Source organism: Oreochromis aureus, linkage group 17 (assembly GCF_013358895.1).
Source record: "Oreochromis aureus strain Israel breed Guangdong linkage group 17, ZZ_aureus, whole genome shotgun sequence".
Classification (NCBI taxonomy): Eukaryota; Metazoa; Chordata; class Actinopteri; order Cichliformes; family Cichlidae; genus Oreochromis; species Oreochromis aureus.
The window spans coordinates 13464811-13482070 of record NC_052958.1 but is presented as its reverse complement, the minus strand read 5'-3'; the positions used below and the strand labels follow the sequence as shown (position 1 = coordinate 13482070).

Below are 17260 nucleotides of genomic sequence, written 5' to 3'. Positions count from 1 at the left end.
TTTAAAAACGCCTGCCAGGGTGGATATTTTCGAAAACTCCGTTTTGCATTTATGTGGACAAGGAAAACGGAGAAACGCATGGCGTCAAAGGTGTGCGCCTTTTTTGACGTCACACTGTGCGCCACGTTATTGTTTAGGTGAAATGAATTTCTACAATACTGTTACTGTTAATTGTACTCTCTGCAGTGTTTAAATGCTTACATATACACACAGTTACTGTCCCTCAACACATAGGACTCGGTTCTGCTTCTATGCCCCATCTTTGTTTACTATTTCCCACCGAGGCTTCTAGACTTCTGATTGGCCAACATTTCTACACGGTTAGGAATATATCGCCACCTGTTGCTTTGGCATGTTCCTAGCAGCGTTTTCCTTCATTTCTGCGTTTACGTGCGGACGGGATTATTTTTTAAAACGAAAACGGAAAATCTCCGTTTTCAAAAATACCCGTGTACGTGTGAACGTAGCCTTAAGCTGCTTCTCCCTAGCTCTGCTGGAAAATAAAAGCGATGGCTGGACTTCTAGTCAATCAATCAATTAAAACTGATTATTATGGATTTCAAAATCTTCTTCGGTTTTCATATGTGCCTATTTTCAGTGATATCAACTTTAATAGCAGGGAATTAACTAGGCTTATGATTCCTTTCTTTCTCATTTTTGCCAATTTTAAGTAACCTATATTTGACAACAGCATATTAAAACCAGAAATTCTGTTTTTGGTGTGCCTCCCCAATAACGTTGTGTTTTTAAGCAAAGGAACTATAATAACTGCTGATATGATGATTGAGCTTTTTAAGACACTTGGCAAGGAACTTATCTCTCCCGGGGGACTATTGTAATTCATTGTTATCAGCTCGCTCCAAAAGCTCCCAGTTCAGATTCAGGCGATAGAAACTCTCTACTTTACAATAAGGCTTAAAATTTTGTTTAATGTTAAAGCCTATAGTTATGGCTTGATCAGATGTTCCTGAATGCTGCCTTGATTATTGCTATAGTAGGTTTAGATTGCTGGGGGCTTCCCAATGATGCACTAAGTGTTTGTACTTCAGTCTTATCTTTTCACTTTATGTATGTTTATACAGCACAATATTTAATCATTAGCAATTATTTCACACTGTCTCTCTTTCCTGTAGTGTGCCTTTTGTCCTGTCTCTCTCTGCTCTCTTGTCTTTACCCTCCCCTCACTGCTCACGGAAGATGGATTCCCCTCCCTGAGCCTGCTTTTCCTGAAGATTTCTTCCTGATAATAGGAATTAAAAAAAATTCATTCCTACTGTCGCCAAATGCTTGCTGAAATGGAGTTGTGTGATTGCTGGAGTTTCTTTCTAATATTGTAGCTTAATGTACCTTACAATATAATGTGCCTTTTGGAAAAAGTTGTTGTGAATTAGCGCTATGTAAATAAAATTGAATTGAACTGAGTGGCATGTTCCACCGGAAGGAAGCCCCTGGGCAGACGCATGGCATGCTGGGGAGATTATATCTCTCTGCTGGCCTGGGAAGTCCTCAGTTTTCCTCTGAGAGAGGAGTGGGCCTTGCTGCTTAGGCTGCTGCTCGTTGCCTGTCTCATGAAAAGTGGAAGAAAATGGTTGGATGAATGAACTGAATTCTATAATAGGTAGAATAATACATGGTTCCAATTAGGTTTAAAGGTAAAGAAATTGTCTTAATTGTATTATCCCACATCCTATTAGGGCACAGAAGCAGAAACCACAAAAGTGAACTTAAGGGTGTGTAGAAACACAAAATACTTTTTTGTAATGACTCATCTCTGATTTGGTTTTATTTGTGCTTGGGTTTGCTTACGTACAAATCCCACAACTGCAACCCTGATTGTCAAAACACTTTAAAAGCCCTTGGGATAATCAAAGACTGAGAGCCAAGTCTTTTGTGCGGTGAAACCATTCAAGCTTCAGTGGTTATTTTGTCCACTTGAAAGAACTAGAGATCATGAAGTGGTAAACCACTCTTATATAATTCACGTCATCTCAAAATGCCCCCAAAATGCTGTTTCTTTGATTAATATGATTTCTTATTTAGATTTTTTTTCTGGAACCAGAGGTTTTCGGATTTAGCTCCCAACAGTAATTCACTGTTCACTTTCTATTTTCTGATTTTGTCTCCTGAAAAGCCTGAGATGGTATCTGCGCTTGATAAGAGCAACACTCAGGTTTATTTATAACAATTTATCTTTATTCATGTTGAAATCGTGCACAGAGTCATGGTTTTCATGTTTTACAGATCATTTCCCAGCTTTGTCGCGCAACCCATATTTGATTCACAAAACCTTACTCACAACAAAAAGGCAGACAGATCTTTACACAGTGGGGACCTTGTTGCGCAATTTTTGCTGGCAGCCTGAAGGTTTTTTTTTTTTTTCTCTCTTTTCTAGAGAAGTCATGTTTTGTTAAGGCCTGTTAGTTTTATGGCAGCCTGCATTTCTCTTTTTGTCTCCAAGTTCAATTGCATGATCACTACCAAACCAAAAGGCACACTTTGTACTCTGACTTCTACATGCTGCAATAAACTTACACACATCAAAAGCATTCATCAAAAAAATCCCCCCACCCCCCTTAAAAAAAACAGTTTTAATTCACTTTGTTTAGAAAATTATATACAAAATGTGTACTTTTAACACAAGGAACGTGTTCTGTGTTCAGTAGTGCTTTTTACAGAATAGCTGCTACAAGATATCACAGCAGACAATGGGCTACAAAAAAGTGCCCAAACAGAGAGATCCATTTGGACCATAAATCCACATCAGTGAAAATTCCATGTCCTTGCAGACAGTTGAGGAACATGTCCAAAAACTACAACATGACGATCTTCTCATGAGCCAATGTTTTTAGTCACGGGCCGCCCTCTCCAGTTGTTTGAAGAAATGTCCCTCTCTGTCTGTTGGTTCAGCTCCTGTAAGTAGTGATGGTCCTGCACGTGCATGAGACCACCAACGGAGTCCGCTATTTCATAAAGGACTGCAAGGACAGAAAGTGCTGTTCCAAAGAAATACATTTTCAGGATGGCCGCCACCATGGTTTGTGTGAGGAAGAGCTGCCTGCAAAAGGAGAAGTAAATATTCAGATTTTGATGACAGACAAACATTAATTCTACAGCAGGGTGGCCATATTTTGATTTCCCAAAAAAAGAGGACACTTTTTTTGGAAAGTCATGAAGAACTTTAATAACTTTAATAATACTGTTTGCTTAAAGAAAACTTTAACATATTTAAACGAAGCCTTCTCTGTGCGGTTAATGAATGGTGAAATAAAAAATGTCATATAGGTTTTTACAAGTCTACAAGTGCAAAAAAGGAGAGTTGGTCATCCTATTCTACAGCAGATTCAAAAAAAATGTGAAAAAAAAAATCAGGTAAAAGATTTGTAAGAAAAGTTGAGGCAAAAAAACCTAAACAAAAACATGCATTGATCTATGCATTTTTGACAAATAGCTTGTCACCAGCCTACAGATTTTTGAAGCCAAGCAGGTAGCTGAATTTTGAAACAGTTCATGTGCATTTTGATCAGTGGTTATGCCTCGATAGGGTTAGATGACTGCAGTACAAAATTCACCACAAGACACAGTAAACAAGTAAAGTGTTCTGTTTTAGAAAGAAATGATCTAGGAAGGAAGCTTGAGTCACCGGCATACATCAACAGGAAGGTAATTCGTGCTGCGTTTGCAAACTTCTGGAAGAATCAACTTTACCCTGGGGAATAATCTGAAGTCCTTACGTCTCTACACATTTTCGACGATGCAGCTGTTACTTTCAATGCGGATGTAATAGTTTCAGTTATTCACTGTGCTCAAATTTACTTAAAAGCTGCGATAAATAAAAAGTAAGGGACGACTCTGAAGGCAACAGTCAGAAAGCGAAAGACACATGGCTTTCAATGCGATAAAACGCAGACATTAAACGCTGCTTGTCGGTACTTTAACCGAAAGGCTCTTAAAGACTGGGACATGGTTTCTAATGGCACATTAACATACCAGACTATCCACCGATCTGTAAACTGTTGTTCTCTCTCGTTTCTCGAAGCTGTGCAGGCTTTGTTTCTCCACCGGTCACGACACGGCACGGCACGGCACAGATTAGCAAAGAAACCAGTTAAGTTGTTTGGTTATTTTGTCCGTTTGTTAGTTCACACGGTGTTTCTTCGTGCGAGGTGAGGAACTCTTCATCCAACCAGCTGCTCTGCCCGCAAGGTCTGCCTCTGACTCTTCCACTCGCACTCTCTGCTGTGGTATGATAGACGACGTCACGAAGGAGAGTTCTGGGTTTTCCAGGCTGTTGATTAATTTCCTGTTTTAACAGCATTCAAATCACTTTCGGTCTAATTGTTGTGTCAATAGTCAGTTAACGACTGCCACATTATCTGATAAGGATATGGGAAATTTGTAAACGATTTCTAGTGAAAAAAATGACAGTTAAGTGTGTGGACTGTGGTTAAGTTCGTTAAATCTAAATTCTTTTTTTTTCTTTTTTTTTTAAATGACCAGCAATTGTTAACTATTCTTGACTATATTGAGGTTTTGCAAAAATGTGCCATTTTGGAATCGTGACACTCGGGCTTAGAGACCAGGCAAGCCGGTTGTGAGGGAAAATGAAGATTCCACAACTAGTTTCCAGTAGTTGCTGGGAGGATTGATAAAGCTCGAGTCACGCAGCCCCACTTTCAGTGACACCCTGTCGCTAGAGAAACTGGCATCTAAATGCCTCTTGGTAATTGCCTTGGTTTTTAGCATATTGTTGAGCAAATTAAACTTGTCTACAAAATCTGTCTAGCTGTTCTCCAAGGTGTAGTTTCTGCTCTGCATCACAGTTTGATAGAGATAGATAGTAAGCTGCAAACATGAAAAACTACAGGCAGCCATGCAATCAATAGGATGTTTTTGGTTGCATTATATCTAATATTTGAACATCACTTGAGCAACGTGTGCATAATGTCAAGTGAGAAACCTTAAAAAAGGTTTTAACTTGCTAGGGAAGCCACCAGCTGCTGGGGGGAAACGTGCATTCCCAGATTTGTTGGCAGTGGTTCTTGGGGGTTGCTGGGTAAGTCGGTTGCAAAGAGTATGCAGCACCAAAAACCTCATGATTGCTTTGGTTGCTACTCTCTTTGTAGCAACTCTTTTTTTTTTTTTTAGAAGCTCTCTTTTTTACTCTCTCTTTTCTTTGACTACTTGACACGTGGTAGTAAAGGTTGGCAAAGTGCGTGCCAACTTGCCAACGTTAGGGAATATAAATTTTTCCTCAGCAACCAATGGTTGTGGACCAGTGTCTATCTAGGCCTGTGTGACAGGGACCAAATTCACTTGACCCTACACTTCCACTATGATCATCCAAAATGGCTTACAAGTTAACATCATGTGGTTAGAAGCCACACAACTGCAAAACCTCTCATTATTACTACACTTCTGTATGGCTCTAAGTACTGGATCCTACTGAATGAGGGCATGGACAAGCTCGAAATCTCACAGATAAGGTGCCTGTGCCAAATCCTGGGTGTCAGTCTGGTCAACCGCCTTAAGAACACCTGCGTCCATCAGTGCTGTTCCACCAAACCAACCACTCCAACCCCGATTCATCAAAATGAACTAAGGTTATGTGGACAGGTCTACAAAATTGAGGCTGGTTGCTTTGCCGAGAATTTGCTGCTTGAAACCCAACATGCCAGATCCTGCCTGTCTACATGCCTAAAGCGGCAATATCAGATTTTACCTTTCAGTCTTGATGCTCTAAAATCTTACAGATGCTTCTTATGATCTGCACCAGCACAAACAGCTGAAACATGTTCACACCACAGTTGACAAAGTGTGTGAACTGGCAAAAGGTTGAATGCGATGGAAGCAAATTTGCTGTGAAATCCTTGCTGTGACACGGCAAGATGCTATGTCAAGTATGTTATTGCAATAATGAAATAATGAATGAAGGAAACAGCCACTAGCTCTGTTTCTGTGTCAAATTAGTAAAGGCCTTCATGTGACTCTATTGGCTCAGTTAGTTTTAGGTCATAGTGGATAACACATGTTCGTAAAGCGAGGTGATTTTGTAATTCTGCATTATTATTAAAGGCAGAAAGGAAAACTGACCAAGGTGGACTCGTCAGCCAAGTCATTTGCCAGTAAATGTGTGGTGTGCTTGGCTTTGGAGTTAGATCCAATCCTGGCTTATCACATCCAGCTTCAAAATGCCAAAACAAGCATTGTTTTACAATAAAAACAAAAAGGGGTTAATTTGAACTTTGTTTGACCGAACCTTTAAATACTTATTCTTACAGTAATTATAGAGCACTGTATATTAAAAAATGTCATTATCACACATGTTCAGTTACAATATTTTGATACTTTATAAATTGCTCAGATTTCACCATGTGTACATTTTTTTATGACATGGAACCATTCCTCCCCATTCAGTACCTCTAGGATGTCTTGGTCAACGAGCACACAGTGCCACAACACTTTTGTTGATTTACCCTGTGTGCTTTAAGTTATTGTCTTGCTGGTAGTGGTGGGGGGATCGATCCAAATATCGACTGTATCGATACCAAGTCGGCATCGGTATCGGATCGACACTAGCCTGGTGAGGTCGATTCTTCACTTTAAGTTCCGCTCTTGTTTCCAATGCTCTGCTTTCGGCAAAGACGAAACAGCCAGGTCACCGGACTCGCCGCTCCTGTGTCAGCGCAGAGCAGGCACACTTTGCTCCCCCTCCCCCCTCTTGTGTTTAGATGTTGCGCCATCACGTGATGTGACTTAGACGCTTTGGGGGTAATTAAGTTTTTTACATATTATTTATATTTTCACAAGTCGTTGTTTTATGTTTATTATAGTTTCTCAACAGTACTTGTTTGTTTTAATTTGTTTACTGGTTTTTTGTGCACTTTTTTATTTAAGATTTTTCTGAAAAAAAAATGATAATAAAGCATTTTCTATTTAATTACAAACTTTGTCCTAATTATGTCCTGGGTTTTAACTATTTATTAATAAAAAAGGAAACATCACAAAAAACACTTAAGGTCATGAAAATGACCTTAAGTGTTTTTTTTGAAGCTACAAAAGGTTAATGACGCACGCACATTAACGTGTGGGTTAGCCAACCTGTCCTACTCTTCGGGACTTGGTGTTCTTTGTGCACCAAACTCTAAATACCTTGTGTACCTTCAAATGGAGAAAACGTTCTTATCAAGAAATTAAACATCCTAGCAAACATCACTGAGAGAGCAGTCTTTTCCTCATTGTGCAGAAGCTGATAAATTTGAACTGTGATTCAGTAATTTCACAAGATTTTCTTCACATATCATGGGGGAAAAACACCTCTATTTGATGAAAGTACTTTGAATTCACTGTCTGGTTTTACTTTTTCTTTTTTAGCTCCCTGGAGAAAAATGGGTTCCTAATACAAGCAAGTAGGCCTACACAGAAAACTGTCAAAAATATTTATGAGCTGTACTCTTCAACTCCTTAAGCAACTGTCTCCATTATAGAACAAAACCTTTTTTTTTAATCTGCCTCTTCGTGTTTCTCAGAGAGCTTTCACCTTGTCCGGACATGCTTGGCTTTTGAGCTTTTGTTGCTATACTGCTCAGGTGTCAGTTTGACTGCCAAAATGTTTTCAATACTTATTGAATTATTAGTACATCTGGAACTTTCTTAGCCTGGATATATTATAATAGGGCAAAATCAATGGGGCAATAACGCAGTAAAACTATAACTAACAACTTCTTTCAAAGGGGAAAAAAATTAAAGCCTTTTTAAAAAAAAATAAGCTTATATCTTAAAAAAAAGATTTGATTAGTGACTTTATACATGCAAATTTTATATCAAGAAGGACCACTGAATAAATGGGAATTTATATAATGCAAAATAAGTGCCCAAAAAGTGTCCAGGGGCATTGTTTTGACAAGGACTTCTTTCCAGAGAACAGTCGACATTTTAACTCTTTAAAAATAAAAAACCGTCAAACATTCAGTGCAAGTAGCATTCAGCAGTGACTAGTTGCTACAGGTTTTGGGGGATCAGATAGTAGGTTCCAAACAAGAACAAACACATTCATCATCACCATCGTGTCCTTTCTTTGCGAATGTGCCTAATGAAAAAAAAACCTCTGACATTTTCCAATGAGCCATCATGAAAATGTCATGTTCTCAGTCACAGACATTCGTCATTGTTGGTTGTTCGCAGACCGCTGTCGATGCTCCACGTCCTGCAGATGATGGTTCTGCGCGTACATGAGACCGCCACAGGAGTCCGCTATTTCATAAAGGACAGCAAGGACAGTAAGAGCCGTTCCAACAAAATACAGCTTGAGGGCCGTTAACACCATGGCTGTGGCTGCAGACGTGAAAGCAACCGATGCCTGCAGCAAGGGGAGAACGGGATTAGTTAATCTGTGTAGGGTATCAAGCGATAAATACATTTTTACAGCCCCACCAGCCATTTTTGAATTTTTTTTTAATTAAAAAATCTTTTTGTGTGTGTGTAATCTCAACTATTTCTGCTACTGTCACTTTGTCAGTTAAATCCTATCAGTTGAGCCCCGAGACCACAAAACTGAACCACAGACTGGAAGATCACGTTTATTTATTTATTTGTTTTATTTTATTATTGTTTTTACGATAAAGCACAGGGATTACAATGAAAATAAGTGGCAAATTAACCTACCAGAAGCTCGGCTGTTAGATAGCTCCTCTAGCTTCTCTCTGCAAGATGGTAGCTGTGCGACAACCACAGCAAAGAAATAGTTCATTATTTATTGCTCATTTTAATGTTCAGGTTTCTCTTATACGCCGAAATACTCTTCCTGCCCCCTGTTATAACCACTGAGCGACTGGATCGCTTCCGTGCGGCGCTGGTATTTGACGGAGAGGGACGTCACTTTGAGGAAGACAGACTTTTATACTTGTTCGTTTTCTCATTTGTTTGACACCGTTTCTGAGTAAACGTTCATTTCGACTCCTCTATTCTGATATGACCAAACAGGAAAATGTAACAACTTTAAATGACTACGGCCACTTTATTAGAAACACCTGCTCGACCGCTCGTTAATGTAAGCCTCCAATTCACCAAAACACATGCCAGCAACCAAATGCGTTTAGGCTTGTGGACATGATCAAGACCACCGGGTGAAGTTAAAATCGCGCATCAAAACTGGGCTGAAAGGCGGTAGGCAGGGTCCGAGTGATTCGGTACACTGAAAAAAAGGCCCTGTTGGATTTACTTGATTCAATAGTGGACATCGGTTGCACACAAATGTTTTGCTTTGGCAGAAACTTAAACAATTGAGTTCAATCAACACAACTTTTTCATATTCAATAAACCTGTGCATTTTGTGTTCATAAAACGCGATTGAAACATGTTAAGATGAAGTAAGTTGAGCTCTTGGAATATTTTAATCATTAACAATTTTGTCATTTTATTTCAACACTATTCAATAACTTTTACCCCAATACTACTTGGTCACTTAAATACTACATGTTCTCTTCATATTATATAATGTTCAACAAAGTCTAGATCCTGGTTACCATAAAAATTGAATGGATGTACAACAACTACCATCCTCCTATCTTTATCCTGGTTGCAGGGGGGCTGGGAAATAACCCTGAAGTGATAGGTTACAAGGCAGGGTACACCCTGGACAACTCATAAGTTTATCACAAACAACCATTTGCACTTACATTGACAGGTAATTTAGAATCACCAATTAACCTAACTCTAACAACTGCATGACTTTTAACTGTGGGAAGAAACCAGAATACCCAGAGAGAAACCAGTGCAAACTAGCCGGACTGTGGATTTGAACCCAGGAACTTTTTACTGTGAAGCAACAGCACTAACCACCATGCCAACAATCTAGACTTAACAAAAGTAGGAAAGCTACACTGAAAAAAAGGGATTGGCCAACTCTTGGATTTACGTAAACATCTTGCGTGTATTTAACATAAGTGCCTCATGCTTTAAAGTTAAGTGTAACTATATAGTGTAGAAACTACATGATATGCAGAGAGGCTAGATTAAATTGTTCATATCATGTTCGAGTGAAGTAAGTCAACAACTTTCAGTCTCGTACGCTTTGGATCGTGGTTTCAGGAAGGCATCCATCTCAGTCAAATCGAAGAAATTGGGTGGTTGTTACATTAAAAAAGTCTAACTTGTAATGTAAACACAATAATATCATGTTTCTATAAACGTAATTAAATCATGAAGGATCTGTATGACATTCAACAACTTAATTTGTTCTTGTTGAGATGACATGATACAATCTAGTAAGAGTGGTTAGTTGCTGGACTCAAGAAATTCACAAGATCGCACGAGATTTCAAACTGCAGGAAAATCACTGGAGTTATAAGAGGCAGACAATTACACACACACCACGTGTATGCTATTGCTATTTATTGTGGTTTAACCTGTCAAGGACAAAAACGTACAAAAAAATTCTGCATCAAGCCTTGAAATCATAGCTTTCCTACTTTTGTTAAGTCTGGATTGGTGGCATGGTGGTTAGTGCTGTTGCTTCACAGTAAGAAGATCCTGGGTTCAAATCCACAATCTGGCTAGTTTGCACTGGTTTCTTTCTGGGTATTCTGGTTTCTTCCCACAGTTAAAAGTCATGCAGTTGTTAGAGTTAGGTTAATTGGTGATTCTAAATTACCTGTCAATGTAAGTGCAAATGGTTGTTTGTGATAGACTTATGAGGTGTCCAGGGTGTACCCTGCCTTGTAACCTATCACTTCAGGGTTATTTCCCAGCTCCCCTGCAACCAGGATAAAGATAGGAGGATGGTAGTTGTTGTACATCCATTCAATTTTTATGGTAACCAGGATCTAGACTTTGTTGAACATTACATAATATGAAGAGAACATGTAGTATTTAAGTGACCAAGTAGTATTGGGGTAAAAGTTATTGAATAGTGTTGAAATAAAATGACAAAATTGTGAAGGATTAAAATATTCCAAGAGCTCAACTTACTTCATCTAAACATGTTTCAATCGCGTTTTATGAACACAAAATGCACAGGTTTATTGAATATGAAAAAGTTGTGTTGATTGAACTCAATTGTTTAAGTTTCTGCCAAAGCAAAACATTTGTGTGCAACCGATGTCCACTATTGAATCAAGTAAATCCAACATGGCCTTTTTTTCAGTGTATGATTTCAAGGCTTGATGCAGAATTTTTTTGTACATTTTTGTCCTTGACAGGTTAAACCACAATAAATAGCAATAGCATACACGTGGTGTGTGTGTAATTGTCTGCCTCTTATAACTCCAGTGATTTTCCTGCAGTTTGACATCTCGTGCGATCTTGTGAATTTCATGAGTTCAGCAACTAACCACTCTTACTAGATTGTATCATGTCATCTCAACAAGAACAAATTAAATTGTTGGATTTCATACAGATCCTTCATGATTTAATTACGTTTATAGAAACATGATATTATTGTGTTTAAATTACAAGTTAGACTTTTTTAATGTAACAACCACCCAATTTGCTCGATTTGACTGAGATGGATGCCTTCCTGAAACCACGATCCAAAGCGTTCCAGATTGAAAGTTATTGACTTACTTCACTCGAACATGATATGAACAATTTAATCTAGCCTCTCTGCATATCATGTAGTTTCTACACTATATAGTTACACTTAACTTTAAAGCATGAGGCACTTATGTTAAATACAAGCAAGATGCTTACGTAAATCCAAGAGTTGGCCAATCCCTTTTTTTCAGTGTAGACTGTTGATCTAATGCAATTCCCCCACACAGCTGTCCCTAAAGTTTACAGAGAATGATCTGTGACAAAAATCCAGTGAGTAGCAATTCTCAGGGGGGAAAAGGAGAAGCAACAGTTACTAAAATAACCACACCTTACAACCAAAGTATGCAGAAGAGCATCTCTGAATGCACAACAGGGTCCTGCACAACACAAAAGACACAGAAGCTAGAATTTACACACCAGAACTGGACAATAGGAGACAGGAAAAACACTGCATGTTCTAATGAGTCTCGATTTTTGTTGCTACATTTTCAATGGTCAAAATTTCCAATCCAATCCAATTCAGTTTTATTTATAAAGCACTTTAAAATACCCAGCACAGGACCAAAGTGCTGCACAGAAAATAAGTTAAAAACAAAAACAGAAAAAAATAAAACAGACCTATAATAATAAAAATAAGATACAATAGCATAGAATCAACTAAAAACGACTACAATAAAACTACAACTAAAACCAACATCTCGCATGGTGTCAAAGATCGGAGTAAAGAGGTGGGTTTTCAGGCGTGATTTAAAAACAGGTAGAGAAGAAGTGTGTCTAATCTCTAAAAGGAGATCGTTCCACAGTTTGGGGGCTGCTATATCAAAAACACGATCTCCTCTAAGTTTACGCTCATTACTTTCAGGAACAGCTGATCAGCTGACCTGAGAGAGCAGGTGGGTGCATAAGGCTATAGCAGTTCAGAGATATAAGATGGGGCTAGGCCATGGAGGGCTTTAAAAGTAAACGAATTTTAAAATGAATCCTAAAAGAAATAGGCTTCAGTTCAGAGTCCACTTTGGCCCCCAGGTTTGTGACAGTTGGCTTAATATACTGGGCCATGGTATCTAAAATCACACTGGGGGTCCCATTGGGGCTACCAAAAACCAAGAATTTGGCATTGACAACATGAAAGCATGGATCCATCCTGCCTTGTTTCAATGGTTCAGGCTGCTGCTGGTGGTGTAATGGTGAGAGGGATGTTTGGCATTAAAACTGAGCATTGTTTAAAAGTCACATCCTGCCTGAGTGCTGTTGTGAGCCATGTGCATGACTTTATGACTACAGTGTGCCCAACTTCTAATTGCTGCTTCCAGCCAGACAATACACCATGACACAAAGCTCAAAACATGTCAAACTTTTTTTTGGAACATGACTATGAGTACACTGTAATCATACGGAAGTACAGCTAACAACTGCGACACTATCATATTCATATGGACCAGAATCTTTCCAGCTGAATATACTGTTATATATGAAGAATTAAGCCAAAAGGTAGTTCAACCCAGTATTAGCAAGATGTACCTAATAAAGTGGCCAGTGAGTGTATATTTGCTTAATAAACATAGCCATTTATACTTGTGGCGTTTTCTAGTCTGTTTCCAAGTATAACAAGATACTACAATTAGGATTACAATGAAAATGAGTTTATTAACCTCCCAAAGCCAAGTCATCATGTTGGTGTAAGGACAGAACCTGTGTGACTGTTAACAGTAGTGCTAATTACTGTAACTTAAATGCTAAAGTTATCTGGCTAATGCTGATGTTTAGAAAGCCTAATCTGTACTTTCCAACGTCTTGTAGGATGGTTAAAGAATGGCATGTTAGCATGCTGACATTTGGCAATTAGCTGACCCTTAAAGTGACTGTGTGTCCCACTTTATGTATGGACTGCACATATGTTCCTTGTTCTCTTGTCCAGCATATTCAGACATCCATTCTGACTTAAGCAAAACTTAAGTAAACAGCAAACATATGTTTTCACTTCTTCATTTTGTTAGGGCTCCTAGACGGTGAGGTTTTATGTCTTAGATCAACATTTGGAAATGTCAGGGAAATCATTGCTCAATCTATTTACCACACGCTCACTGAGTCACAAGATGAGAAATTATTATGGACTTGAGTAATGACTCCACTTTCAAAACGATCATTATGCACCTACTTTGAGGGACTAGTTTAGACCTGTTTATCAAGAGGTTTGTCACTTTACTCATGTTAAAACTGAGATGAGATACCAGAAAAACATATATCGAGGTCACTTTATACTTTTCACTATCTTAGCTCAGAACTTTATATGGTCTAAGCTTCCAGTTGTACTCGAGATCTAGTCACTTGAGTATGTTTACCAGTAACATATTACAGTAACTAAAACAAAGATGTACTTTCAAATAACATTGAAAATAGTTTTCCCTGTGAGTTGATGTCATAATTTCTTACTTCTTGGCAAAAGTAGAAAGGCTCAGATTGCTCATACATGCTGTTAATGAATAATTCTGGCTTCCCTTTTAAAGCCTAGACTTTTGTCTCTGAGTTCAATACAGTTTTATTTCTTTAGAGGTCAGGATGGTTTTCTTGCCAATGATTCTCAAACTTTTTCTGTCATGCTTCATTTGAGAAGCCATAAAAAGCTTATGCCTCACGTCACATAACCTTAATCAATCATTAAAAAGTTAAAACAAAGGGCAACAGTCTAGTCCATAACTAAATGGTTGTTTCCTTCATAGCTTGACTCCATAAGTAGTTTTTTTCTTCTTCTTTTTTTAACCAATGCTAAATGTATTGTGGCTCTATGACTCACTGGTGAGTTTATTCTCAATGCTGAAAGGTCAACTGTTAAAAAAAAAAAAATGAAACAATGGGAGGGAAAGAACCAGACGAGACTGTGAATTAGAAGCTATTAGTTGTTTTACGCAGAATTCATCCAACTGTATTTGGGTCATCATAAAAATTCAGGAAGTAACTATGTTGGTTAACAACGTCTTACAGCTGACTCACTTTATAACCATCACCTTTAGGATTTAATTTCTAGGATTTATGGACTGGAAGAAGATTTTGATTTCCCCGCTGCAAGAATATCGTTGAATCAACAGAAACAGATGTGTAAGAAAACACATGAAACACAGGAAGACAAACCTTGCTAAGGAAATGGTGGCATTTGATGTAATTACACATTGCACTCACTAGATGGCAGCGCTTTACAGTTAACAAAGTAATCTTGAAAGGCTTGAAGACTTAGGCACTGAATATGAGTGAGAGGTGTAATTTAACACTGTATCAACAGTCTTGTGTTACATAATAACAGGGATCTTTACTGTAAACTTCCCATAGAGGAAAAAACAGTGTTGTTACTCATAACATTAACAATATATCCATTCTATTTGGATATAAAACAGTATGTTATTGCAGTTAGTGTGTATTTATAGTACCGAGGCATCTTACTGAAGCAGCTAAATGTAATTCAGCTATTATTCATTTTATTGTTTACATTTGTGCTTTTACTTTTATGATACTGTAATAGGGTTACTGCACTTTAGCATGTCTATTTTTTTTAATATAATCTATTATATTGTAACATAATAGAGATATCAGCATGTCAGTACAGGAAAAGGTGAAGGTATGCAGTTATTAACAATGGCACCACATTTCATTTAGTCAAGTCGAGGTTCTGCATTTGTTTGAGTTTGCGGAAGTTTGCATATTAACCCTCCCTTAGGTTTACTTTTACTTACATGTACTTATATTTTTGATTATTGATTTTACATTTAAGCTTTTATCTTCTTTTTAAAGATAATTTGATACATTTTTTTCGTAGTTTTTGTATTTAAATGTATTTTGCCAACCTGTGGTGTCTGGTGAAAGCACAGTGTTTTCCCTCATTTACCTTCCACTTGGGTCTCATTTGTCTTTATTGTCACTTCTGTTTTGTACATTTTAGCATTTTTATTTTCTTCTTTTAGTCAGTTATTGCAACTGCTTTGTTCTTTTTCCTACTGGGCAAAATAAAAGTCCACTTTTATGTCTTATTGCTTGATTCCTAACATATGGAGCAACAGTAAAAGAAGATAATAAACCTGAACATTTGTCTTTATACTTCACTGGGTAAGTACAGTAACTGATCAGGTGATCTCAGGACTTAAAATAAATAAATAGATTAAAAACTTCACCTCTATCACTGCATTCCCCTAATTTGTAACCGTTTTACTTTATAAAGCATGCACCAGAGTCAATAAAAGCATTATGCAAATACACACAATTTTTATTCATGCTTAAAATCTGTGTATTTCTTCATTATTGTGGATTTTGCCACATGTTGTCTACACTTACATTGTGTTAACTTGCTGACATTTTCTGAGATTTATGTTTTGAGATTTAAATATGAAACATTACAATAAAATCACAGGATATAGGCTCACTGAAGCAATTAAACACCTTACAAAATGCCTCAGTAGTACTCTGTCTGTGCTGCATGAGCTGTTCATTTGTCAGCTCTGAGACAAATTTTGGATTTCATGAAAATAACCTTACTCCATGCCTCTTTGAAACGGTACATATAACAATTTCATATTATCTCTGACCACTTACAGTATATTTATATAAGATTCATTTTACTCTAATTACTGTAAAACAAAACTAATAGAATGAAGAAATGGTGAAACTGTGATTCACTTAAGATAAAATAACATTTTGATGGATATTATATTTATCTTTTCAGAACATGTAAAGTAGACAGGAACATTAATTTTAGTTTCTTCTAACTGAAATGAATTCAGGTCATCTGAGAGAATATGTCATCCGCAGAGACTCACACATACACACTTAGCCTTACAAGGAGCGCTCTTTTGTTACTCACGTGTTAAATCTTATGACTCTGATTTATCACAGCTAGTCAATGACTAACCACACTGTTCACATGATGTCCATTACAATAAATGTAATCAAATTATGAGGGACAAATTAAGGGCATGCACATGTGAAATTAAGAGTGTGATCCTTCTAGTTCTCCTGCATGTGACACTAACCCTTTAATGCCAGATTAGATAACTTTCAGGCACTACAGCAGCAATGGGCTACACTCAAAGACGGAAGCGGGATCAATGCACAAATTCATTCGGATTAGAAACCAGTATATATTTAACATATGTTATAAAAGTAAATTTGTTGAACTTTTATATATCATTTTGGGGGTAGCTGAGGGGAAAAGCATGTGGATGTGTACCATGTGTTAAAAATGAGTGTGAATTGTAAACGGAGGGGGAACTTAGAGAACATGCTAAGAGGATTTTCCATCTTAACGTCTCAGCAACTATTACAAACAGACAGCCACCTGGAGGTGATCCTTTGAGGAGACTACCTGCATATGTGTGTTTGTCCCAGGTACCAGTCACGCTGAGTGGACCTCAAACTGTTTATACAGTTACATTATAGAGTACACAGACATAAAGAGGACAGACGAGACCAAAGTGGAGATGTCTGACCGTATTGTACAGTGGCCATGTCCAAAACCAACAACAAGACCTGGACACCTTTCAGTCTTTGAGTCGACTATGAACTTCTCTGTAAAGTATTCTATAGTCAAATTTAGGCCATTTAGTTTTAGGCTAAAATGTAACCAGAATTGAAACATGCAGCAGAACAATGATCTCAAGCACAGTAGGCAACCTACAGAATAGCTGAAAAAGAGAAGAATCATCATGTTGCAGTCAAAGTCCAGATCTCAACCTGATTGAAATGCTGT

General features: G+C 37.8%; 2 long non-coding RNA genes across 2 annotated transcripts; both read right to left on the bottom strand.

The window, feature by feature from the left end:
• Positions 1-2171: 2171 nt before the first annotated feature.
• Positions 2172-4392, bottom strand: LOC116335060. The gene is made up of 2 exons (XR_004200602.2): positions 3988-4392; positions 2172-3055 (listed from the first exon to the last, which is right to left on the bottom strand). It is a non-coding gene; the product is annotated as an uncharacterized LOC116335060 (long non-coding RNA).
• A 3394-nt stretch (positions 4393-7786) lies between these two features.
• LOC120434047 lies at positions 7787-8864 on the bottom strand. Its single transcript, XR_005608909.1, has 2 exons — positions 8662-8864; positions 7787-8356 (listed from the first exon to the last, which is right to left on the bottom strand). It is a non-coding gene; the product is annotated as an uncharacterized LOC120434047 (long non-coding RNA).
• Positions 8865-17260: the final 8396 nt, after the last annotated feature.